Genomic DNA, 26,143 nt, shown 5'->3' on the forward strand with positions numbered 1-26,143 from the left:
CCCTCCCCCCGTCATGTGAAATAACGACTCATGACAACGTGCTATGGGATTAAATTGGCCACAACTTTATTAAATTTCAAATGTGGGTAGACCTTGGCTCAGGCATTGGGCGTTCTCCCTCCCCAGTCCCCAGCCGGGGACCTAGGGAGCATCAGGGTTATCCAGTGGGGGGGGATGGGCCGGCTCTGGAGAACATATGTTCAAGCAGAGATAGCCGCCCCCGTTATGCCGCCGCCGCAGGGGAGAGCAATAACGACCTTTCGGCGTACGGTCAAAGCCTCCCTTCAGAAACCCCTTTAACGGGGAACCCTGGTATCGCCGCCGCAAAGAGGAAGATGGACTAAAGGATTCCGCCCAAGGCCTGATACCGCCAAAGTTGTGACGTTTTGCTACGGGAAAGGCGAAACCTGCCAATGCAGGGAAATTCCTTTCCGGCCCTTCAACAGCAACCTTAACGTAGCAGCGCCCGCATACCTGTGAAGAAAAGTTAACCTGCAAAATCTATGAAGAAAAGTTAACCTGCAAATAAGACATTAACTGAGGGTGGGTAGGGTGGGAGAAGCTCTGGAGCCAAGTGAGGATTCCCAGGTAAGATCCTCCCTCTATTGTGTGGGCAGGTAATCCTCCCCTACCTGGCCTGGTCTCCTTAGCAACGCTTCCCCCAGGTGGGATTGGACAACTGACTGAGGTAGGCGGGGACCTCCAGGTATCCCACCTGAGGGAAGGCAAACCAAGCCTATGCTGTTGGAGCCGCTCCAGATCTAGGGGCTGCGCGCGTCCACGCAAATGGCGCCCCCCGTTTTAAGCGTGGAGAGGTCATTTTTAAAAGAAGAATTCCAAAACAGGCATCTGAATTCATGAATGGCTAGCTGCCAATTCAGCGTCCTGAGCCAACTCCTCAATTTTCCTTGGCCCTCCAAAAACCCACAATATTAGCAGTGGCAGGGAAAGTAATTTTTTTTTAAGTAGCTGCAGGGTTGACAGATTCCAACACCCTGATAGGAATGTGAATAGCCTCCTCCTGATCATTTGATCAACCACTTGATGAATCGAGGGAGTGGGTACTTTGTGCCTGCATGTTCATAATGAGAGTGCCCAAGGTGGCCGCGCCCACTTGCAGCCACACGCACCAGTGGCCTGCCGCCCCTGGGGGTGGGGTCAAAAAAGTTCAGCCACTCTGATTAATAGCCTTCTGCTTGCTCCTTCGTTTTCAACAGGCTAATTGTATTTTGCTTGCTTATTGCTTCCTACAAAACATCTCTGAGTGATTTAGCAATAAGAAAACATCAACAATGAAAAAATATACAAATGATTTCATATGTTGTTTTAAAAACAATTTCATAACAAAAACAGTAACGTCATATACGTAAAAGACAAATTCGCATTCAGTACAGACACAGCCTAATGAGTTGCTTCCTGTTCAATCACCCTGCCTTTAGCAATCCTGAATTGCCTTTAATTAGTCAGTTCTTGTTCTGGGGGAGGGGCCAGTCTCCGTTTGCAATTGCAATCTTAATAAATAAAATAGGAGAACACAAACTGACTAATTAGGGGCAATTCAAGAATGGCGTGGTCAGGGCTATGAACAGAAACTAATTAGCTGTTTTAAAAAGAAAGGGGCAAGGATGATTATACCAATTAAAGGGATATTTTGCAGGAAGAAGCAAAAGCTAAATGAGGCTTCCTTCTGAGTGAATGTTCCTACCTTTGGATGGGGAAAGTTGCACCACATTTAAAACACATTCAAAGCACATACCAACTCCAAGAATTCTGGGAGCTGTAGTTTACCTATCACAGACCTACCATTCCCAGCATCCTTAACAAAACTACAGTTCCCAGGATTCTTTGGGAGAAGGAGGCGGTGCCTTAAAGGTCTGGTGTATGGGTAGGCCCAATTGCCTATGAAATCCGGCCCACGGGTAGTCCGGGAATCAGCATGTTTCTACATGAGTAGAATGTGCCCTTTTATTTAAAATGAATCCCTGCGACAGGGTGGGTTCCCGTTGCTCGGTCCCTGCTCCTGCCAACCTAGCAGTTCGAAAGCACAAAGTGCAAATAGATAAATAGGTACCACTCCGGTGGGAAGGTAAACGGCATTTCCATGCACTGCTCTGGTTCGCCAGAAGCGGCTTAGTCAAGCTGGCCACATGACCCGGAAGCTGTACATTGGCTCCCTCGACCAATAAAGCGAGATGAGCGCCGCAACCCCAGAGTCATCTGCGACTGGACCTAATGGTCAGGGGTCCCTTTACCTTTACCTTTATCTCTGGGTTATTTGTGGGGTATAGGAATTCGTTCAATTTTCACCCAAAAAGTAGTCCAGCCCCCCACAAGTTCTGAGGGACAGTAGACCAGCCCACTGCTGAAAAAGTTTGATGACTCCTGGTCTGGTGTGAACCCAGTCTAAGTGTCAAATGGAACCACCCTTTTAATTCTGCTCTCAGCCAATAGCAGAAAAGCAGTGACTCATCAGCGCTAAAGGGTTTTTAGTATGCAAATAACTGTGCTGGCTGATAGGTTGTCGTCCCAAACATCTGAATGTGTTTGTGCCATGTTGGGAAAGGTTGCTCTATCTAGCCCAGGGTTTGCCAAACTTGGGTCTCCAGCTGTTTTTGGACTACAACTCCCATCATCCAGGACCAGTAGTCAAGGATGATGGGAACTGTAGTCCAAAAACAGCTGGAGACCCAAGTTTGGGAAAGCCTGATCTAGCCACTATAGAATACTGGTTTCCAGAGCCTGCAAATATATTTAATGAACAGATTTATCAGCACTTTTAGGGGTTCACCTGACCTGATTTCTAGGAGCACCACACCCCAGGTTTACAATAGCATATTTTATTTTTATTGTTGTTTCATTCATTGGGGAAGAAGAAGAAGAAGAAGAAGAAGAAGAAGAAGAAGAAGAAGAAGAAGAAGAAGAAGAAATTGATTCAAGCAACATTCCAATAAATACTAACTTATTCAGATACCATGGAATGTCACAAGGGAAAATAAACCCAAAAGGCTTTCAGTAGAGACAACCGCAGCTTTCCAGCATTGGCTCCAGTTTCATTTCTAGTTCACTGGATTAATCAGATGATCATCTGCTAGAGATTATCGCACCCACCTTTCCAGAATCCTAATTCATTTCCCAATCAGCATATTACTCAGAATGAGGAGGTAAACAGAAGAGGCCGACTTGCAGACTGTGCCATTTGAAATTGGCTTTTTAAATGCATGGTGAGAAAACAGAAGGCATCTGAAGCAAATGTGGAATGCTCAGAAGCCAGAACTGTAGCACCACCGCCACCCCATCAATCATTTTGTACTTTCACGAGATCTGCCATTTTGTCTGCCCTGCCAACCATGATTTCAGACTCATTTACATGCTTGCTCCAACATGCTTCTGTGAATTAGCTACCAGGCTAGGTTCAAGTGCTAATACTGATGCACAAAGCTCTATGGAGGTTGGGAGAAGGGCACCTAGAAGATTGGCTCATGACCTATATACCCAACCATCACTGCATTCTGCAGGCAAGGGCATCCTGCAAACCCCATCCTATCAGGAGGTTCATTCCTGCATTGCAGGGGGTTGGACTAGATGACTCTTGGGGTCCCTTCCAACTCTACAATTCTGTGATAATATTGGAATCAGGCCCTACCCCTTTCCATTACATATCAGACAAACACCTTCTCTGTTGTCTTCTCAGCACCTGCCAAAGACACCCCCTTTTCAACAAGCTTTCTAAGTGGAGATCCCCTTGGTATCTGGATTAGATTTGAGCTGATCCTATACATGTGCTGATAGCTTGAATCATGTTATTATACATGTGTAATTATTTCTATACAGTGGTACCTCGGGTTAAGAACTTAATTCGTTCTGGAGGTCCGTTCTTAACCTGAAGCTGTTCTTAACCTGAGGTACCACTTTAGCTGATGGGGTCTCCCACTGCTGCCGTGCAATTTCTGTTCTCATCCTGAAGCAAAGTTCTTAACCTGAGGTATTATTTCTGGGTTAATTTCTGTAACCTGAAGTGTCTGTAACCTGAAGCGTCTGTAACCCGAGGTACCACTGTATAAGCAAATGTTCTAGCTGTTTTGATATATGCAATTGCTCTGCACATGTTTTTATTCTATTGTAAGTCACTTCAGGGTGCCTCAGAGGAAGCGATTCATAAATGATTACAGTCATACCTCATGTTATGTCCACTTCATGTTACGTTCTTTCAGGATACATCCTGCGGAGACCCGGAAGTACCGGAAAGGGTTACTTCCGGGTTTCACCGCTCACGCATGCGCAGACATGCAAAATGACGTCACGCGCATGCACAGAAGCGGTGAATCGCGACCCGTGCAGAAGCGGTTTGTGTTCTGCTCATGTTGCGAATGGGGCTCTGGAACAGATCCTGTTCGCAACCAGAGGTACCACTGTTTAGTGTTCATAGAACTGTGGAGTTGGAAGAGATCCTGAGCGTCACCCCCTGCTATGCCAAAACCTCTAACGTAGATCATCTCTGACAGATGGCCATCCAACCTCTACTTAAAAAACTCTACAACCTGCTGAGGGAGTCCATTGTTGAACAGCTCTTACTGCCATAAAGTTCTTCCTGATGTTTAGCTGGAATCTCCTTTCTTCTAACTTGAAGCCATTGGCCCTCCGGAGGAGGAGAAAGCAAGCTAGCTCTATCTCCCATATGGTAGCCCTTGAGATATTTGAAGGTGGCTATCATACCCCTCTCAGTTTCCTCATTTCCAGGCTAAAGAGACCCTTCAGTCCAAGGAATGATGGTGATGATGGTGTTTGGTGGCAATTTAGGAAAGAATAAGATGATGCCCAGTGGGCACACATCCCCCAAATGTTGATTTGCTTACTTATTCTTCATTCTATTTCTACCCCAGCTTTCTTCAGAGGAACTCAAGGTGGCCTACACGTCTCTCCCCCTCTCTTCCCCATTTCAAGCCCCACCTGGTGAGGAAGCTTAGGCCGAGAGACGGCAAGTGGCCCAAGGTGACCCAAGTGAGCTTCATGGCAAAGTGGGGACCAGAACCCCCATCTCCTGGGCCTTAGCCTAACACTCTAACCACTACACCACACTGCTTGCAGCAGCTGGTCATGTCGCCAGGTTGCACCCTGTGCAAAAGGGGCCTACTGCCCACAAAGGTATTAAGTTCCTTCACAGAGTTCCTTCAAACAAGGTGGAACCCTGATCTAGGACTCAAATGGAGGAGGCCTACACACAGAGACCCTGTACACATGCAGGTCCCCTTTTAGAATCATAGAATCATAGAGTTGGAAGAGACCACAAGGGCCATCGAGTCCAACCCCCTGCCAAGCAGGAAACACCATCAGAGCACTCCTGACATATGGTTGTCAAGCCTCTGCTTAAAGACCTCCAAAGAAGGAGACTCCACCACACTCCTTGGCAGCAAATTCCACTGTCGAACAGCTCTTACTGTCAGGAAGTTCTTCCTAATGTTTAGGTGGAATCTTCTTTCTTGTAGTTTGGATCCATTGCTCCGTGTCCGCTTCTCTTTGCACAATATAAAGCTAGGGACATAGAATTAAAGAATTGTAGAGGTGGAAGGGACCCTAAGGATCATCTATTCCAACCCCCTGCCATGCGGGAATATGCAGCTATCCCATACGGGGATCAAACCTGCAACCATGGCATTACTCTACGTGGGGCTGCCCTTGAGACTGACCCAGAAACTCCAGCGGGTGCAGAATGCCACGGTGAGACTCCTTACGGGGTCCTCCATGCGGGATCACATTCACCCGGTGCTATACCAGCTGCACTGGCTCCCGGTGGAGTACAGGATCAGGTTTAAGGTGCTGGTTTTAACCTTTTCTTAAAAAAAAAAATTATGATATTTATTGAAAATTTTTGAATTTACAGAGGAAAAACAAAGCAGAAAAAGAAAAGAGAAAAAACAAAGAAAAAACAAACCACATCAAACAATACACATTCAAGAAACAAAAATACACTGCAAACAGACAAAAATAAATCCATCATTCTCAAATCCTCAGCTCTCATTACCTTCTTTCTTTGACCTCCTCCTCCTCCCTTTTTTTGTATCCTGGTTAATAATTATCGCAGCAAATCCTTTCCATATTTCATAGTATTCTGTCATTACATTACCTTAATCTATTTTCATCTTATCTTATAGAAAACCTTAAAAACTTAAATCTTATTTTTACTGACTTCTCACAACCATAATATTCTTACCTAATTCTTTAAACATTTTTGCTAGAGCCAAGTAATTTCGTTCCAACATTTTTCTAACATTAAGGTGCTGGTTTTAACCTTTAAAGCCCTTTATGGCCTAGGATCCTCGTACCTACGGGACCACCTCTCCTGGTATGTCCCACGGAGGACCTTACGGTCTTCAAACAAAAACACATTGGAGATCCCGGGCCACAGGGAGGTTAGGCTGGCCTCAACCAGAGCCAGGGCTTTTTCGGCTGTGGCCCCGATCTGGTTGAACGCTCTGTCACAAGAGACTAGGGCCCTGCGGGACTTGACATCTTTCCGTAGGGCCTGCAAGACAGAGCTGTTCCACCAGGCCTTTGGCCAAGGCACAGTCTGACCTCCTCCTTTGGCAGTCCTCACAGAACTCTAGCCCAATGGTTGCCACTAATTTGATTTGAACTGATTTTATAATGAACTGATTTTATAATGTTGTAGTATTTTACTGTTGTTAGCCTCTCTGAGCCCGGCTTTGGGTGGGGAGGGCAGGATATTAATAATAATAATAATAATAATAATAATAATAATAATAATAATAAGAAGCACCACACTCCGACCAACTGAGCTGTCCAGACACGGCCAACAGGCACACAGAATGCATGTGAATGGGAATGATCCTGCTCTCCCTCAATGCTTCATTGAGTAACTTGGAGTCACGCTGTCCCATCCCAGTATTCATTGCTTATCTTTGGCTGAATCGAGTAATCAGGTTCTTTAATGGCCGTTTTGCTGCTGTTCAAAAAGGCAGCCAGAGAGCTCCACCTAGTGCATGCATAGCCCCAGTAGCTTCCCACAATAGCTTGCTTGATAGAATATAGAATTCACTCTCCATTAGATGATGCTAAAAACAAGGTGGGGCTGACTGCCTTGCTCGCTTTTGCGATTGCAGTGCCTTTTACAGACCACAAGGAAGAGGCCAAAAAGGACATATCGTTAAGGTTAAAGCCGTTGCAGCTGTGAAAAACTGGTCAAGCAGAAGAAGATACGTTTATGAATATCTTTGCACAGGTGTTATCAGTATGCAGGTGGCACACAGCTCAATCTGTCTCTTTCATCAGAGGCAGGCGAGGCTGTGGACATCCTGATTCAGGGCCTGTAATGGACTGGATGAGGGGAAGCAACTGAGGCTCAACTGTTGTAAACAAAAATTGCCCTTTTCCCTTATGGGGTATCCAAGAGCCCATATAGAGCCCTTACATATGTTCCCTGTTGGTAGGAGAAGATAACAGAGGCCAACCAGAGAATATTGAGAAGCAAAGCAGCTAGTAAGCTTGATCTTTATTGATGTGTTGCAACAGGGTGCTCCCCTCACCCGCAGGAGAGGAGGAAGAACCCAGAACAATGGCGCGCAAGGCCTTATAAAGACTTTCGAAATTGCCCCCCTGTAGATCAAGACCACCCCCAGAAACATCATACATACATACATACATCACAGAAGGGGTGTAACCTAAGACCACCCCTCAGATACATCACACCTACATCACAGAAAAGGCGGTCTAAACAGAAATTTGAATGTTGTTTTTCTCCTGTCCTTGTTTATCTCCTGTCTGGCAGGTCACTTGATTGGATTGCCTGGGGAGCCTGGCCAGTCTTTTGTAATGCTAAAGACTTAGTTCCTGGGCCAGGTCACAGGCTCACACCCTATTCATATCTTAAATGTGCCCTTAAGACAGGATTTGTGAGGAAAGAGACAATGGGAGGTTTCCCACTTTAACCTTGCAGAGAAAACATTTGCTCAGTTTAGGAATCAAAATGGTTCCAGGTCGGTCTTCCTGTGCTGATCTATGTACGTGCTTGGTTGGTACGCTTATGAACATTACCATATATCTAAGACCATAAAATTCCTATCACAATATACAACCCAGACAAGACAGAAGCAAAAGTGGTAGCAGGTCACCTGCCTTGCATGCAGAAGTTCCCAGACTGAATCTATGCCCTGGTGAGCTCCTGCTTAGACTACTGCAATGTGTCATACATAGGGCTGCCTTTAAAAGCAATACAAATACTACAGTTGGTCCAAAAAAGAGCCATAAGACCATCAAGTCCTACATGCTGACAACTGAAGCTGGAACCTTCTACATGTAAAGAAGGTGCTCAACCACTCTGCTATGGAGTTCCCCCAAAGATTTGCAGGGAAAGCTAATCTTTGAGAATGTGGGTTTCTCAGCCATGCAAGGTTGTGTAAGTCAAAGCCACACCTTGAATTGGGCTGAGAAACAAAATGACAGGCAGTGTTGAGTATAATTGGTTTAATTGACACAGAAATGAAAGATGTGTGTATATTAATGAAGGCTCAAAATGGAAAATGGCTAAATGTAGGGTTGCCATATGTCTGGAGTTTTCTGGACATAGTCGGTATTCAACCCTGTTAAGCAGTGTCCGGTAGTATAGATTTTGCAGATGTTCATTTAAAAAATAGTTCAAAAGCTCTTTTGGGGGGAGGGTTGAGATTTTGAAAAGGGAAAAAAAACACTCAATGACTTTCGTGTCTGAATTTTCACTTGCCAGATTTTCACATGAAATATTGCAACCCTAGCTAAATGTGTATTGCTAACACTGGGGGTTTTCCCAAGGAAAAGGAGAAGTTTCAGGAGGAAACAGGTTTGACAGTGGTTAAGAAAGTCAAATACCTAGGGGTTTATTTAACACCTAAGAATGTTAATTTGTATAAGGACAATTATGAAAAATGTTGGTCAGAGATTAAAAAAGATCTAGAAATATGGTCAAATCTGAAACTGTCAATGTTAGGCCGAATTGCAGTAATTAAAATGAATGTATTGCCTAGAATGTTATTTTTGTTTCAGACCTTGCAGATTCTTGATAAGACGGAATGTTTTAAGAGGTGGCACAAAGACATTTCGAAATTTGTCTGGCAGGGCAAAAAGCCCCGAATTAAATTCAAAATACTGACTGACGCTAAAGAAAGAGGGGGTTTTGCCCTGCCGGACCTAAAATTGTACTATGAGGCAGCAGCGTTTTGCTGGCTGAAAGAATGGATGCTCCTCGAGAATACAGACATCTTGGATCTGGAAGGCTTCAATAATGCTTTTGGTTGGCATGCATATCTTTGGTATGACAAGGTCAACAGTACCTTTAAAAATCACATTGTTAGAAAAGCATTATTTAATGTCTGGATAAGATACAAAGACTTATTGGAAAATAAAACCCCTAGATGGGTGTCACCAGTGGAGGCTAAAGCAGTGAAGAAACTCAATATGGAGGTCGGATGGCCGAAGTATTGGGAAATTTTAGAACAGGATGGAGACAAGGTTAAACTACAAAGTCAGGAGAAATTGAAGCACAAAGTAGAAAATTGGTTTCAATATCGCCAAATAATGGAAATTTTTAAACAGGATAGGAAAATCGGTTTCCAAGTGGAGAAATCAAAACTAGAGACCGAATTGCTAGAACCCAATACTAAGAATTTATCTAGAATGTATAACTTGCTGTTGAAATGGAACACACAGGATGAAACAGTTAAATCTGCTATGATTAAGTGGGCGCAGGATGTTGGACACAACATTATGTCAGATGACTGGGAATGGTTATGGAACACCGGTATCAAATTTACGGCATGTAATGCCTTAAAGGAAAACACTATGAAAATGGTATACAGGTGGTACATGACCCCAGTCAAGCTGGCAAAAATCTATCATTTGCCCGATAATAAATGTTGGAAATGTAAAGAGACTGAAGGTACTTTTTACCACCTTTGGTGGACATGCCCGAAGATAAAGGCCTTCTGGGAAATGATCTATAATGAAATGAAAAAGGTACTTAAATGTACATTTTCCAAAAAACCAGAGGCCTTTCTCTTGGGCATTGTCGGCCAATTGGTGACAAAGAAAGATAGAAATTTCTTTATGTATGCCACAACAGCAGCAAGAATACTCATCGCAAAGTATTGGAAGACACAAGATTTACCTACTCTGGAAGAATGGCAGATGAAAGTGATGGACTATATGACACTGGCTGAGATGACAGGCAGAATCCGTGACCAACGTAAAGAGATGGTGGAAGAAGAATGGAAAAAATTTAAGAGCTATCTTAAGGACTACTACAAACTCAACGAATGTTAAAATGTTGTGGTTGCTAGAAGTAACAGGGTACAGGGATACAAGGTTAGATAATAAAGGAGGACTAAGATGACAGAGATTAGAAAGTAACAACTGGGAGTTGCTAGTTCAAATATGGACACTGGGATGCAGAGAGGGGGGGTATGGGGAAGTCCAAGAAAAGAGGTTTATGAAAATATCTTTGAAAGTATTTTGTATGTTTGTTTTGTTTTGTGTTTGTTTGTTCTTTTTAAAAAATGCTGTAAAACCAATAAAAATTTATTAAAAAAAAAAAAAAACACTGGGGGTTTTCCACGGTAATTATCTAGGTGGATTCTGAGCTCTTGATGAGTTGATGATTAACTAATTGTTTTCTGCTAGCTAACATGTGAGTGTTATAACCTTAGATCAGGTGACAAAGGTATTGAGTTGCAAATCTGCCATCTTGAAAGGGTGGTAGCTCTTAGTCTTTCTCTGAGCTGCATAGCCTTAGGAAGGCTAAGGCAGGCTGGAATGGGGGAAAGAGGATTTTTCCCCCATTGGATTTTTGGGGAATTATTGTTTATTTCTAAGGAGCTGAGCCTGTGCTGGGCAGCACAAGACATTGTACGGATGATTTGGGTGTATATTGGATATTTCAATTCTGTTGTGAAGATAGTTCTGCAAGAATAAATGGGAGCAACATTTTTATGGGTCTGGACAAGGATTTCTCCCAAAAGGAGTCAGTTCTTATGCATCCAGTCACTTCAAACTGTACAATATTAAAATCTGCAATAGTGCAGGCAGCCCGGCACCAGTCCAAGGCAGCCCACCATGCAAAACATTGCAGGATTCTGACCTAGAGGTTGCCAGTACCAAAGCTAAGCTTTCCCCATCCAGATACTCATCTTCCAGAACAAAGGCAATCTACAATCATGACCATTTGATTGATTCTTTGAATGGCTGATTTATGGATTCAGAAGATTTATTATGTTCTGCCTTTCAGCATCAAGTAATGATTCTGATTTACCATGCAGGGATAGTGTAGGGATTAAAACCAGACAGTGCATGTGAAAGGCTTTGAAAGTGCTAACCAAATGTTAAGTGTTAAGTATTATAATGAAATGCTTCTGAGGCAGCTAGAAATTGGGAATCAAACCATCAAACCCAAGAGGAAAACAATAGATCTTCAATAATAATAATAAAAACAGCGATAAAAGCGGCAAGAATAAAAGCAGGAACATCACAGGCATGCACATTGATAAATACAATAATAAACAGAAGTAAATGCAGAAATAAACAGCAAGGCAGGGAAAATAATCTAAATTTAAGCTGGAAGAAATGTGATCATTTTTACGACACTTAGAAGAGAATGTATCAAGTGAAAGTCAGTGGCATGGTGGGGAAATATATTTACAGTGGTAAGGTAAAGGTAAAGGTACCCCTGCCCGTACGGGCCAGTCTTGCCAGACTCTAGGGTTGTGTGCCCATCTCACTCAAGAGGCCGCGGGCCAGCGCTGTCCGAAGACACTTCCGGGTCACGTGGCCAGCGTGACATCGCTGCTCTGGCGAACCAGAGCCGCACACGGAAACACCGTTTACCTTCCCGCTTTGTAAGCGGTCCCTATTTATCTACTTGCACCCGGGGGTGCTTTCGAACTGCTAGGTTGGCAGGCGCTGGGACCGAACGACGGGAGCGCACCCCGTCGCAGGGATTCGAACCGCCGACCTTTCGATCGGCAAGCCCTAGGTGCTGAGGCTTTTACCCACAGCGCCACCTGCGTCCCTATTTACAGTGGTACTTCGGGTTAAGAACTTAATTCATTCCGGAGGTCCGTTCTTAACCTGAAACTGTTCTTAACCTGAGATTCCACTTTAGCTAATGGGGCCTCCTGCTGCCACCGCACAATTTCTCTTCTCATCCTGAAGCAAAGTTCTTAACCCGAGGTACTATTTCTGGGTTAGCAGCGTCTGTAACCTGAAGTGTCTGTAACCCAAGGTACCACTGTATTAGGACCAACCAAAATGTTTGGAGTATCAGAGAAGATTGAAGGCCAGCGTGCCAAGTTGATTGCACTGAAAGCTGTGGATACAAAGAGCTCCTACAATTGTAGAGCTGAAAGGGAACCTCCAACGATCTTCTAGTCTATCTTCTACTATGCAGGAATCACAGCTAAAGAATGCCTGACAGATGGCCATCCAACCTCTGCTTAAAAACCTCCAATGAAAGAGAGTCCATAGCCTTCCAAGGTCTGGTTGTCAGAGCTGGTGGGAAGGTAAGCCTGCTGCCCTCCAGATGCTATTAGACTACAACTCCCATCATTCCTGATCCCGCCAGCCATTTTGTTAAAGGAGGGGCGGTGAGGGACAGGGCCTGTGGGGAGAGGATGGGGCTGGGGAGGGAGGGAGAGGCCACATTTGGCCCCCAAGGCCTGAGGCTTCTCTTTTTTAAAAAATAAAATTTTTATTGGTTTTTCACAATTTTTATAAACACAAACAGTACACACTACAAACAAACAAGTACACAAACAAACATGTATAATTTCATATCCCTTTTTCTTAAACCTTACTTCGCCGACTTCCCCCTACCTCCCCTTTCTACATCCCATTTTCCAAACTTATTTCAGCAAATCCTAGCTTTTAGTTTTATCAAATTTTTCCCTTATTTTTTTCTTTTACTTAATCTTTTACAGCTGTAAACCCCTTTTTTCCAAAAACCTCGACATTTTAGCTTTCATTAATTTTACAATGTTTCTTAAGATAGATTTTAAATTTCTTCCAGTCTTCTTCCGCTGTCTCTTTCCCCTGGTCATGGATTCTGCCAGTCATTTCAGCCAGTCCCATATAGTCTATCACCTTCATCTGCCATTCTTCCAGAGTGGGTAGATCTTGAGTCTTCCAATGCTTTGCGATGAGTACCCTTGCTGCTGTGGTGGCGTACATAAAAAAAGTTCTATCTTTCTTTGGCACCAGTTGGCCGACAATGCCCAAGAGAAAGGCCTCTGGTTTCTTAGGGAAAGTACATTTAAGCACCTTTTTCATTTCATTATATATCATTTCCCAGAAAGCCTTAATCTTCGGGCCTGAGGCTTCTCACCCCTCCTTTCATAGATTAAATACTTATCTTACGACAACACATTTGCTGAGGTGTTGGGGAGACTAGGCTTGCTCATTCCTCACCTCAGTTATAAGAAGGTGACGTTTTCAACCCACTGGCCGGCTTGTTGACAGACTCTCCCTGTTTTAATCATTACCCTAAACTCTCTTTGCAATGCCGTGCTGCTGGAACGTTGTGTTTCGACCATCCTTACCCCTGCCCGCCTTTCTGTTTAATGCAAGCCATACGGAGAGGTCCATGTTGAAAATCCTGCTATCTGATCTGGCTTTCCAGATGGAATTAGCGGAAGCTAAGGGTTTGGCACTAAGTTTCGTGACACTGAGCAGGCTCAATAGATGCATTTGCTCCTATGGGGGGGGGGAGCAGGAGGGGTGAATCAATAACAAGTCCTGGCCAAAAGCACTTACTTCAACTCAGGAATTTTCAGTGCAAACCTCAGCAGACTCATTATCGCCATGATCAGATTCTAAAAGCCCAGATCTTGCTTCCCCATACACCCCACCCCTTTAATTGTTTCCTAGCCGTTAAAGGCTCAATGTCACCACCTGGTCGCATCTTATCTGTGCACCTCAGTGAATGCAAACTTCTTCCTCCAGGAGAGAGGGATGTTAAACCCTTTCATGGGACAGCAAAGGACTGGCTTGGGATATGTTTATAGTTAAGACTCCGTTTTGCCATGAAACATCACAGCTGGTCACACTTTGTAGCATGCTTCTCTGTGATTGAAATGCACAAAATGCACCAAAAACATCCTGGACATATATATAATATTAAAGAAGGAAATAAGACAGCACAAAGTAAACCAGCCAGGATCAGCAGAGGCCATGCAAGTATTTTAAAGTCACCCAAGCATATTTTGGTTTGTGATAATGTCCTGGTGAAATCCTAAATTGCTGGTGGCACTGTGGTCTAAACCACAGAGCCTAGGGCTTCTGATTGGAAGGTTGGTGGTTCGAATCCGCATGATGGGGTGAGCTCCCGTTGCTCGGTCCCAGCTCCTGCCCACCTAGCAGTTTGTAAGCACAAAAGTGCAAGTAGATAAATAGGTACCACTCTGGAGGGAAGGTAAACACCATTTCCGTGTGCTGCTCTGGTTTGCCAGAAGCGGCTTAGTCATGCTGGCCACATGACCCGGAAGCTGTCTGCAGACAAACTCCAACTCCCTCTGCCTATAGAGCAAGATGAGCGCCGCAACCCCAGAGTCATCCGCAACTGGACCTAACAGTCAGGGGTCCCTTTACCTTTACTATGTACTGCTTTTCCTTAGGATGTCCCTATTTTCATCAGAGAAATGTTGGAGGGTACGGAGTTATCTGAGCCATCTGAAGGCAGCTCTGTATAAGGAAGTTTTTTAATGTTTAATTATGTTTTTATATATGTTGGAAGCTGCCCAGAGTGGCTGGGGCAACCAGTCAGGTGTGTGGGGTATAAATAGTACAATTATCATTATGGAAGGGGACGTCCCTATTTTCCTCGGAGAAATGTCGGAGGGTGTGCAGTAGATAACCCTGATGAGTTTATATACAGTGCAAGAGTAAGAACTCATATAGACAGCATTACCCAGACCAGCTTAAGTTGAAGGATTTCCTTGAATCTCTTTTCAAAACCAATGTGTTATAATTACACTGAGACCACATCTGAATCCTAGAATCATAGAGTTGGAAGATGAGGGTCATCTATTTTTAAAAAAATATATATTTATTAACTTTTCAGATGTTATACAAAAAAAGCAAAAAGCAAAAAAAAAAAACACACATATATTTTCATTCACTTATTTTCTTTTAACTTATTTCTCGGACCTCCTCATACCTCCCCTTTTTGTATTCCAATTCAAATTATTCATCCAGCAAATCCTCACCCTTAATTTTCACTTAATTTTACATCTTTCTTTCTCCCCCCCCCCCCATTATCTTAATCATTACAGCTGATAACCACTTAAATTCTATCCAACATCATTCTAACATTCACTGATTTTATAATATTTCCCAAGATAGTCCTTAAATTATTGGAAGATGAGGGTCATCTAAACCCAACCTCCTGAAATCCAGCAATTTCAGCTAAAGCACCCATGACAGATGGCCATCCAACCTCTGCTTAAAAACCTTCAAAGGATGAGAGTCCAACACCTTCTGACGTAGTCTGTTCCACCGTCAAATAACCTCTACTGTCAGAAAGTTCTTCTCAGTGTTTAGTCGGAATCTCCTTTCTTGTAACTTGAAACCATTGGTTTGAGTCCTACTCTCCAGGGCAGGAGAAAACAAGCTTTCTCCATCTTCCATGTGACAGCCCTAAATATATTTGTCACATGGAATGTGGAGCAAGCTTTGTCAGGGAACTGACATCAGAGCAACAGGAGAAGGAGAAGCTCTCCGATTCTGCAGGGGAAGGTACCAGCACAAGGGGGAGACGTAGCTTGATAGAGGGGAAAGGAAATCAGCGTAACACCAAGGATCCAGGAGAGCAAATGGGAGAAGAGGTGGAAGGGCTCCGGGATTCTTCCTTGGAAGTCAGTGAGGAGAGCACTGATCCTCCACCACCCACGCCCTCCCTGCACAGGAGACTTCCGCGCAATGAGAGGCGGAGACGACTGGGAGTCAAACAGCTTTTATGCTGGCAAAGGTTTAAGAAACGCCCACAGACAGATTCTGCTAGCGACTGAGGCAGCCACGCTGAGATGGGCTGTGCAGTCAAGACGGTTTAACCTATGCAGCCAAGCTTCCAAACGGGAAAGTTTACGCACGAGTAACTCCCAACCATTACAAACTTGTTTTCTGAACCATACATTTACGGGACTATTATACCCCTTTAACCGTCATGGCATCCCCCAAAGAATCCTGGGAGCTCTAGTTTGTTAATGGTGCTGAGAGTTGTTAGGGGACCCCTATCACCTTCACAAAGGTACAATTCCCAGCACTCCCTGGGAAGAATTATTTATTGTTAAACCACTCTGGACACTGTAGTTCTGTGAGGGGCAGATCAACTGCAGGAGCCCTTAAGATATGGTTACCAGATGTCCCCGTTTCCCGGGCACAGTCCCCGGATTTACAAATCTGTCCCCGGCCAAAATCCGTCCCCGGAATGTCCCTAGATTTCATTTAATGTCCCCGGATTTATATTTTAAGTGTTGTAGATTTATTAGTAGGGAATGAACGTTGTGTGATTGGTTCAACGGCACAAGACACATCATATGGGGACTTCTGGTGAGGCAAAATGGTGGGCACCACAGCAGCGAGCACTCCTGAAGCCAGCCAGAGCCAACTGCACTACCAGGCTGACTCCGGGCTGCTGAGACTGCCACTGCTGCTGCCGAGGGGGAATCAGGGACGCCTGGCGTGCCAACTGGGGGAACCGCTGACCCAAGTCAAGCCGGGAGTGAGAGCGCCTGGCCACCCAGCCGACTGCCAAGCGGAGCTCCAGGGTCAGTAAAAACGCCAGAGCTGACACAGGGAGAAGGAGAAGGAAGAGAGAGAACGAGGAAGGAGAAAAAAGAGGGGAGCCCTGACCTTGCAGCGCTGCCGCTGCCACTGAGGAAGAGAGGTAGGAGATTACCGGGAGGGCAAGGACACATGGCTGAGCCCAGGCCCAATCTGAGCCTATTCCACAGCGGATAGCGCTCCAAGAGATCAGGCCCAGAGGAAGGCTGCACGACAGAGGAGACCACAGAAGAGAAGATATTCTTAATTTTCTTTAAAAATGATTTTTTCAAAATAACTTTTTTTTCTCTTTAAAAAAAAAATGAAGTGTCCCCAGATTCTTTGAAAAAAATCTGGTAACCTTACCTTAGGATTCAGTCCTGGGACTGCCAATCTATTGGCCTCTTATGCACACCGTTCAGTGATATCACCTCTAGCCAGGGAAGGAGGTGGGGAAAGACATGAACCTTTCCAGGATGATCACCAACCATTAGCTCCTAAGGCAACAAGTCACCTGTACTTGGCCCTCTCTTTAGTCATGTGAAGGCCCATCTTCCCAGCCAAAGGGAATCTCCCGAGCTAAACAGAGTCAGCAGCTAAGCTACCGTATTTTTCGTTCCATAAGACACTTTTTTTCTTCCTAAAAAGTAAGGGGGGATGTCTGTGCGTCTTATGGAGCGAATGCATGGTCCCCAGAGCTGAATTGTGCAGGGGCAAAAAGCAGATCATGCTTCCCCCCCCCCTTTTTTTTTTTGAAACAAAGCTGATTGTTTGCCAATCGGGGAGAGAGATAAGGGACAGTAGAGATAAAGGAGGCTGCCTAGGAGCGGGGGAGGTAAAGACAGCAAACTTGCAAAGGGGGAAAACAGGAAGACTAAAGCAATAAGGAGAGAAATTAGAAGAAAAGGAGGAGCAAAAAACTGCTTCAGCTAAGGAAAAGACACTAAGGCAAACAAGAGGGAAGGGAGTGTTGAAAGGAAACAGCTGATCGGTGGGATCAGGAGAGAGATAAGGGACACTAGCAGAGGCTGCCTGGGAGGGGGGAGGTAAAAGCCCCTGGATCCTCAGGATTTTTGCATTGGGTCACCCCAAATTCACCATCAGATCACATGTCTGTGGCCACAGCATGAAGCACAAAAATCATACATCCACTGTTTTGTTCAGAATATTTTTTTCTTGTTTTCCTCCTCTAAAAACTAGGTACGTCTTATGGTCAGGTGCGTCTTATGGTGCGAATAATACGGTAAGTCTTTAAGCAGTTTCTCTGCAAGCAGTGTAATAGGGTTGTGGTGTGGCTGAATGATCTGTAAGAGATCGCTCGAACCACCTTCCAGAGCAAGAAACCTCACTGGCTTTCAACAGAAGCTTGACCCAACCCCACCAAGAGAGAAGGGAACTTTTGACATTTCAATCTGGCAGAAGTTTAGAATATTTCCTCACTCGGTGCCAAAGAATAGGAGCAATTTTTTCCCGGGAGCCAAAGGAAATTACTGGAGGTTTCTAAGGAGAATGCCAAGCTTTGGTCTATTACTTAGATTATTACCTTGGGTGAGGTATTTTCTCAGCCAGCAATTTCAAAGGTTTCTGGGCCGCTCTGGAAGGAAGATAAGTCTTCATAAAGCTGATTGACACACCAAGCCATGTGCCTGAAAGCAAAGTGGCAGAATGGATTTCAAAACAGAGATCAGAATATTGTACCCTAAAATCAGCGCTGACCTCTTCACACCGGCTTTCCCCTTTGCTATAATAAAAAAAGAAGCCTTTAAAAACTGGCATTTCAGGAGCTTTCAAGTCATAGAGAATAATATGTATCAGCGAAGGCGTCTTGTGTTGGTAAAGCGATGCCATGGGAAAAGCAACGTCCATGGGTCAAGAGGGCAAAGGCAGAGCAATCCTAAGTGAGTTAAGCTTGCATAAAAAGGTAAAGGGACCCCTGACCATTAGGTCCAGTCGTGGACGACTCTGGGGTTGCGGCGCTCATCTCGCTTTATTGGCTGAGGGAGCCGGCTACAGCTTCTGGGTCATGTGTCCAGCATGACTAAGCCGCTTCTGGCGAACCAGAGCAGTGCACGGAAAAGCTGTTTACCTTCCCGCCGGAGTGGTACCCATTTATCTACTTGCACTTTGACGTGCTTTCAAACTGCTAGCTTGGCAGGAGCAGGGACCGAGCATCAGGAGCTCACCCCGTCACGGGGATTCAAACCACCGACCTTCTGATTGGCAAGTCCTAGGCTCGGTGGTTTAACCCACAGCGTCACCCGCGTCCCTTTTAAGCTTGCATAGGTCACCCCTATTCCAAACTCCATTCAGGAGCAGAGCTGCTTCCAGCTGAGTCAGGCCAAGCAGCACGGTGTAGTGGTTAGAGATCTGGACTTGGAACTGGGAGGCAAAGGTTGTGATCTCTACTTGGCCATGAAGCTCACTGGGTGATTTTGGGCAGCCACTGCCTCTCAGCCTAACTTACCTCAGAAGATTGGTGTGTTTTTTTTGGGGGGGGGAATAAACCAGAGAACCATGTGCACTGCCTTTAACACCATGGAGAAAAGCTGGGGTGTAAGTGTAAAAATATCCAATGTTCATTCAAAACTTGCAATTGAACGTCTTTTTAACTTTAAAATTTTGATCTATATCAGGGTAGACAGCATGGTGCCCTGCAGATGTTGTGGTCAAGGATGTTGGGAGTGTAAGAATGCGTATAGATGCCAGGAGAGGATATATTTATTCGATATTATCCTTCCTTCCTCACGTTTGTGAGTTCAGCAGAAGGCCATAGCCCTTTGCAGCTTAAAAGGGACTCTTAGGTAGGCTAGTTTTAGCCATTTGGTTTAAGTAATCCAGAACGCTTTAAGGCAGACTGGATTCTCCTGGTATTTCCCCTTTAGAACAATAATCACACAAGCAGTCTTGTAAAAGGTAAAAATGACATTTACCCACTCGGTGTTTCTGGCTGAAGGATAACAGACACAGCAGCTTTGTTCAGGCAGGCTTAAAATGGTAATTCAGTTATACTAACACATGCTTTAGTCTAGCACAAGATGGAGTCTGAGCAGTGTTTCAGATTTAGCATGTGTTCCACATTGCTGGAACAAGGTCAAAGACCAAAGAGGAAGCACCCAGCCAGGTGAGAAGAAGATCCGTATAGTTAAAGCTATGGTTTTCCCAGTAGTGATGTATGGAAGTGAGAGCTGGACCATAAAGAAGGCTGATCACCGAAGAATTGATGCTTTTGAATTATGGTGCTGCAGGAGACTCTTGAGAGTCCCATGGACTGCAAGAAGATCAAACCTATCCATTCTGAAGGAAATCAGCCCTGAGTGCTCACTGGAAGGACAGATCCTGAAGCTGAGGCTCCAATACTTTGGCCACCTCATGAGAAGAGAAGACTCCCTGGAAAAGACCCTGATGTTGGGAAAGATGGAGGGTACTAGGAGAAGGGAAGACAGAGGACGAGATGGTTGGACAGTGTTCTCGAAGCTACCAACATGAGCTTGAGCAAACTGCGGGAGGCAGTGGAAGACAGGAATGCCTTGCATGCTCTGGTCTATGGGGTCACAAAGAGTCGGACACAACTAAACAACTAAACAACTCCCCCCCTACCTGTCAGAGTTCTCTCTAGCAATTTTACAGGAAAATGCTGTGAGCTTCAGCTCCTATCATGTGCCTATCTAGCAAACATGCATTGTTGGTTTGACTGCATTGTAAATATATTGCAATCAACAGCAGGTTCCCCATTCCTGGACAAGCCAGGTCCTTGCTGTGATCCACCAGATCTCTCTTATTTTATACTCTTTCCCTTCTTACATTTTGCAAACCACTCAAAGAGTGCAAGGAGGTAGCATTTCATAAGTCTGACGATTTATAATCTCCGAAACAGCCAAACCTCCATATTTAATATTTTGTGGCAGCACTTTTATGTTTTTACGCCAGCCCTCCCATCATTCATAAACATGACTCTCATTATTCAGCTTGAACATTTGCATAAAAAAAACACTACCTGCCTCAAGTGCTTACAGGTTAAAGTCTCAATGAATAAGGATAGTGAAATATGGGTGTTCAGGAATCCATTTGCATTATGCAAACTTAAACCAGATTTCTGTAAAAGAATTTGGTAACAAAAGTTCCGGGGGGGGGGGATAACTCATGAAAATTTAATCTGTTTTTTTTAAAAAAAAAAACAACAGGATGGAGACCAACTTTTTAAATATAAGAAACAATAAATATGCATAGCGCATGAAATTTTGATGACACACTAACTTAATAGCTTGAGAGGCAGACTAGATAAAGGTATAAATACGTTTTAAAAGACAGAATAATTTGATTGCCACAAATATAGCTCACATTCATAAATATGTTTTGAGTTTCTCTTGCTCGTCTCTAACAAAGCCGACTGCAGGAGGAAGACAGCGCTGAAAATAGCAAATAAATAAATAAACCCGCGCATTGAAGAGCAGCCGTAGTTGACTAAATGCCAATTAAAATTCAGCGGTGGAATAAAATGCTATGTAACAAAATATGTGGGATATAAGCCTGCCAACATACACATACAAATTGCCTTTCTGGGTCAGACCAAGGTCTGCCTAATTTGGGGGTGGGGAACCTGTGAGGATGGTGAACTGATGTTGTAGGACCCAAACTCCCATCAATTCTAACTATTGGTCATGCTGGTTAAGACTGATGGAACTGGTTTCCAACATCATCTGAACGGCCAAAGGTTCCCCCCCAAAAAATCCTAGAAACTATAGTTCATTATGGATTCTGGGAACTAGAGCTCTGTGAGGGATGGAGTACAGTTCTCAAGTTTTTTTGGCTGGGTGCTGTAATTGTTTATGCAGCCTTAGTCAAGTTCTCATATTTTCAACCGCTGTCGGACTTGAAATTCAAAAGTAAGGACGCGGGTCGTGCTGTGGGTTAAACCACAGAGCCTAGGGCTTGCCGATCAGAAGGTCGGCGGTTTGAATCCCCACAACGGGGTGAGCTCCCGTTGTTCAGTCCCAGCTCCTGCCCACCTAGCAGTTCGAAAGCACGCCAGTGCAAGTAGATAAATAGGTACTGCTCCAGCGGGAAGGTAAATGGCGTTTCCATGTGCTGCTCTGGTTCGCCAGAAGCAGCTTAGTCATGCTGGCCACATGACCCAAAAGCTGTACGCCGGCTCCCTCGGCCAGTAAAGCGAGATGAGCGCTGCGACCCCAGAGTTGGTCACAACTGGACCTAATGGTCAGGGGTCCCTTTACCTTTAAGGCTTATCCCAACATTTTGTACTGGGAAATAGACTGCCTCTGAACATGCAGGTTTCATGGCCATATAATGTTCATTCAGCATCTTGTGAATCGCTCTAAGATATACAGATGGCGGGGTGGTATATAAATTTAATTAATAATAATAATATTGCAAGGAGTTGGTCTTCTAGGAACTCCCTAGAAGCAGGTGTTGGGTAGGAATGGAAGAGAAAATTAGTTTGTTTCAGATCTCAATGGGAACCTACCAAATCTGTACTTTCTGAAGCACTTTGCAAATCGAAGAACAGCTATCCTTTGAAATTGACACTTTTCTGAATTTTTTTATGCAGTTCTCCAGCAAAAGAGTGTGTCCATAAATGTATATGTCAGGAGGAGTGAAAAGTATGCATAAAAATGAATATAACATGTAAAATACATTGCATTAGGGAAATTGCTTGCAAAACACATGCATATCATGTACAATTGCATACAAAGATATTAGGAGACATTTGTTCTAAAATGCGGGTGAATTTCCATGAAAATGCTTTTATTAAAAAATAATGCAAACTGATGCAGAAATGTGGAGGATTCAACTGGGAAAATGAGAAACAGAGAAACTGAAATTGATAGTTTTTTCCATCCATACAGTGGCGTAGCGTGGGGGGTGCAGGGGGGGCCGGCCGCACCGGGCGCAACATCTGGGGGTTAGGGTTAGGGGGCGCAAATCCACGGGTTAGGGGGCGCAAATCCACGGGTTAGGGGGCGCAAATTACTTGCCTTGCCCCGGGTGCTGACAACCCACGCTACGCCACTGCATCCATATGGTCACTCTTCCATCTTAGACGCCTGCTGGAATACTTTTTTTTTATTATTACAAGTCCACTCAGACATATAATTTAGTTTTGCATACATGTTTTATTTTTTCCTGATTTTATCAGGGTATTACCTATAATTATTTTAAATGATTTTCTGTTCACCACTTAGGAGATTTGTTTACTTTTGTTAAGCCATTTATACATATTTCAAAAGCGGGGTGGAAGCAGTTATGGGTTTAAAATTCAGTCCTTCCCAACTAGGCCTCGTCTCCACAGCAACCAGTGTGTGAGAAAGAAGAATCTAGGAAGCCCTCTGAACACACAGCAAACCTTCCTGAGCATACGCACCTCAAAGTTTGACCTTTTCCTTCTACATTCAAAGCGCAAAGCCCAGCACACACACACCAGACAGCCATGGAGAATTGTCTAGCTATTGTGGTTATTGCTGCATTTACTGTGTAATGCACAGGGGTGTTTTTTATATTATATTGGCATTCACGGGCTCTAAACTGCATTGTGATCTTTAATGAAGAATGGTATATTTAAATATATATTGTTGGCACCCGTCTCTCTCAAGAGACATTAGAGTGCGCCTCTGGGGGGGGGGTGAAGTCAAACCATTGCATTAGCTGCACCAAAGTGACTTTCCTGGGGCGCAAGCCTGGGGAGTGTGTATGGAGGTCCTGGGCTGCCTGGACGTCAATGTCAGGAGCTCATCCTACACTCGAGTAGGACCCTGGCAGAGACACATGCCTGACTGGCATGTTCTCTCCCTCCTGGTCGATCATTCGGGAGCTTCAAAAGCTTTCTTCAGCCTGAACATCACAGCAACCTATGCCAACTGACACCGGCACACTTAGGGATCCACAGAGTCTTCGCAGCTTGCGTGACAGATTCAGCAACTCAGCATTTTGGCTAATCTACTTTATTTACATATAAACACACACGGAGCACTGCAACATGGCTCCCTCTCTCTTTAGCATCAGACAGCAAAGAGAAAGCACAAAGGACAATAGTCCCACTTCACAGAACACAGTAACACAAACATCCTGTCTCCGTCATTTCACACTCTGTGGAGTCAAAACATACACCGTCATGTGATAGACAAAAATCCCATGACTGCAATCATGGAGAAGGAATTCTATCATCCAAGACCCCGTTCTTGGGTTCCACGTGTTCCGATTGGAAGCCCACAGCCTCAAGAGTGCCAACTTGGGCCCCAGATTATGGGTGCTCAATGGCGCCCATGATGTAACATTAGCATGCCACAGCAGTGCTTCCAAGACCTCCAACACAACTTCCGTTTTTCTACTGGAAATCACGTCGGAGGCTTCGCAGGGCCTCAGACGTCACCTGGGAGGTCACGTCCGGCCTCCCGATGCAACTTCCAGTAGAAACTGGAATTCACGTCAGAGCCGTGCGGTGTGGGTGCTGAGCGCCCGCAAAAAAATTGTGGGAGCCTAGGCACCAGGGCCCCCTAAAGCTGGTGCCTGTGCACAGCATAGCAATGGCCAGCAGTGGTCACCACCCCTCACTTCTTAAAGGAAAAACGGTGTAAGGTCAGACCAAGGCTGGGCAGGGAAGGAGAACTGAGCTGAGCAGAAAATTCAGTCTTCCTTCTTTTCCTTGTCAGTTCATTCTGGAAAATTCTGTGAATTTTTCCCGCCTTTTTTTTTTTTTTTTTTTTTTGTCTCCGACTCTCAGCAACAGAAGACCTTGGTCATTCCACCCTGTTTGTGTGGAGCTGCCACACATGCGTAATTCCCACAGGAGCATGCGCAGTGCGCTCCTAACTCTTTGCCTTGTGACAGAAATTTCAATCCTGAGGTGGTGGAGCCCAGGGCAGGGCAGGCAGATATCTGTCTACAAAAATATTTTGCATATTGCTATGCCACAGAAAAATCTCAAAGAGGTTTACACACACACACACAAAAACCCATCCAGTAAAAACTCTAAAGGTAATTAAAATAAGACATCAATTAACTATCGAGGAAGGATGTCTTCTTAGTTGCCTGCAGAGGAATAGAAAAGTTTTCATCAGGCATTTAAAAGTAGGCACAGAAGTTGCCCACTAAATCCCTCTTGGTAGATTATTCCACTGGACTGGACCGATGGCATAAAAGACTCCGTTTCTCATTGTGGCCAAATGGGCCTCACCAACTCGGAATAACCAACAGAGCTCTGAGATATAAGGGTTCAAGCAATCCCTGAGGTACCCTGGACCCAAGCTGTTAGGACTTTGTAAATCAATGCAAGACCCTTGAACCTGGACAGCCAGTCCAGCTGTTTCAATGATGGCGTTGCATGTTCTCAACCAGAAGCTCCCATCAACAATCTGGCCTCCATATTCTGTGCCAGCTGGAGCTTCTGAACAAGACCTAAGGGCAGCCCCACATAGAGCGCCTATGTGGGAATGTTTAGGGATGCAGGGGAGGATATATTGTCTAAGATATCCTATCCCAACTTGTCTTTACAAGTTCAACAAAATCAGCAGAGTTAAAATTCCCCTTTTTTAAACACACACAGCAGACAGCTTGCTCAGACTCGTTAGAGTCTCTGTAAATATTTCCTGGTATTTTCCCTGTTTAATCCCTCCTAAAATAAGATGCTACACAGTCTTCTGTAAAGTATAAAACATTTACTCACAAGTAATCATCTGGTCACATAAAGGTTCCCAGAAGGCAGACTAAAAAGGTTAGAACATAGTTTAAATGTGGTGGCTATCTCCTTATGGGAGAAAGCCCCCCTAATAATAATAATAATTTATTTATACCCCGCCCATTCTTCTCTTGGCCTGGAGCCAAGGGTGCATTTTAGCAGTGCTGTTGTTAAGGTGGCATCGATAGAGACAAGAGAGACAAGATGGTCGCCAGCCTGTGGTTCTGGTTCTTTCTATTTCAGGAGAGGTCACACCCATCTCAAGTTACACATAGGAAGTTTCGTCTCAGTCCTGGAAAGCAGGACGTTCCAGCTGGAGGACTGAGACTACCTTCATGTCTACTCTAGCAATGTTGTGTTTGACTGCACCTGATTCTTACATCCCACATCCTAGCAGGGTGGAAAGGCTCCAATTCTGGAGCTTCCAAGGTACACACCTGCAAGGGTAACTTGCCTGAGAGCCACCCACCCAAAGAGCTTCCGTCTTCCCAAGATGCAAGCACTCATACGTAAAATGAAAACAAATTCTCACCCCGCTCCCCTTGCCAGTTTTGAGTGTCTCCCCTGCCGTCTGAGATTTCGCCAGAGGCCGCAATGAAAGCAGCAGTTAAAATATTTCTCCTGTTACTGAGGGGGAAAGCCTGCGGTATCTTCCACAGT

Source organism: Podarcis bocagei (genome assembly GCF_964188305.1).
Source record: "Podarcis bocagei genome assembly, chromosome: 3".
Classification (NCBI taxonomy): domain Eukaryota; kingdom Metazoa; phylum Chordata; class Lepidosauria; order Squamata; family Lacertidae; genus Podarcis; species Podarcis bocagei.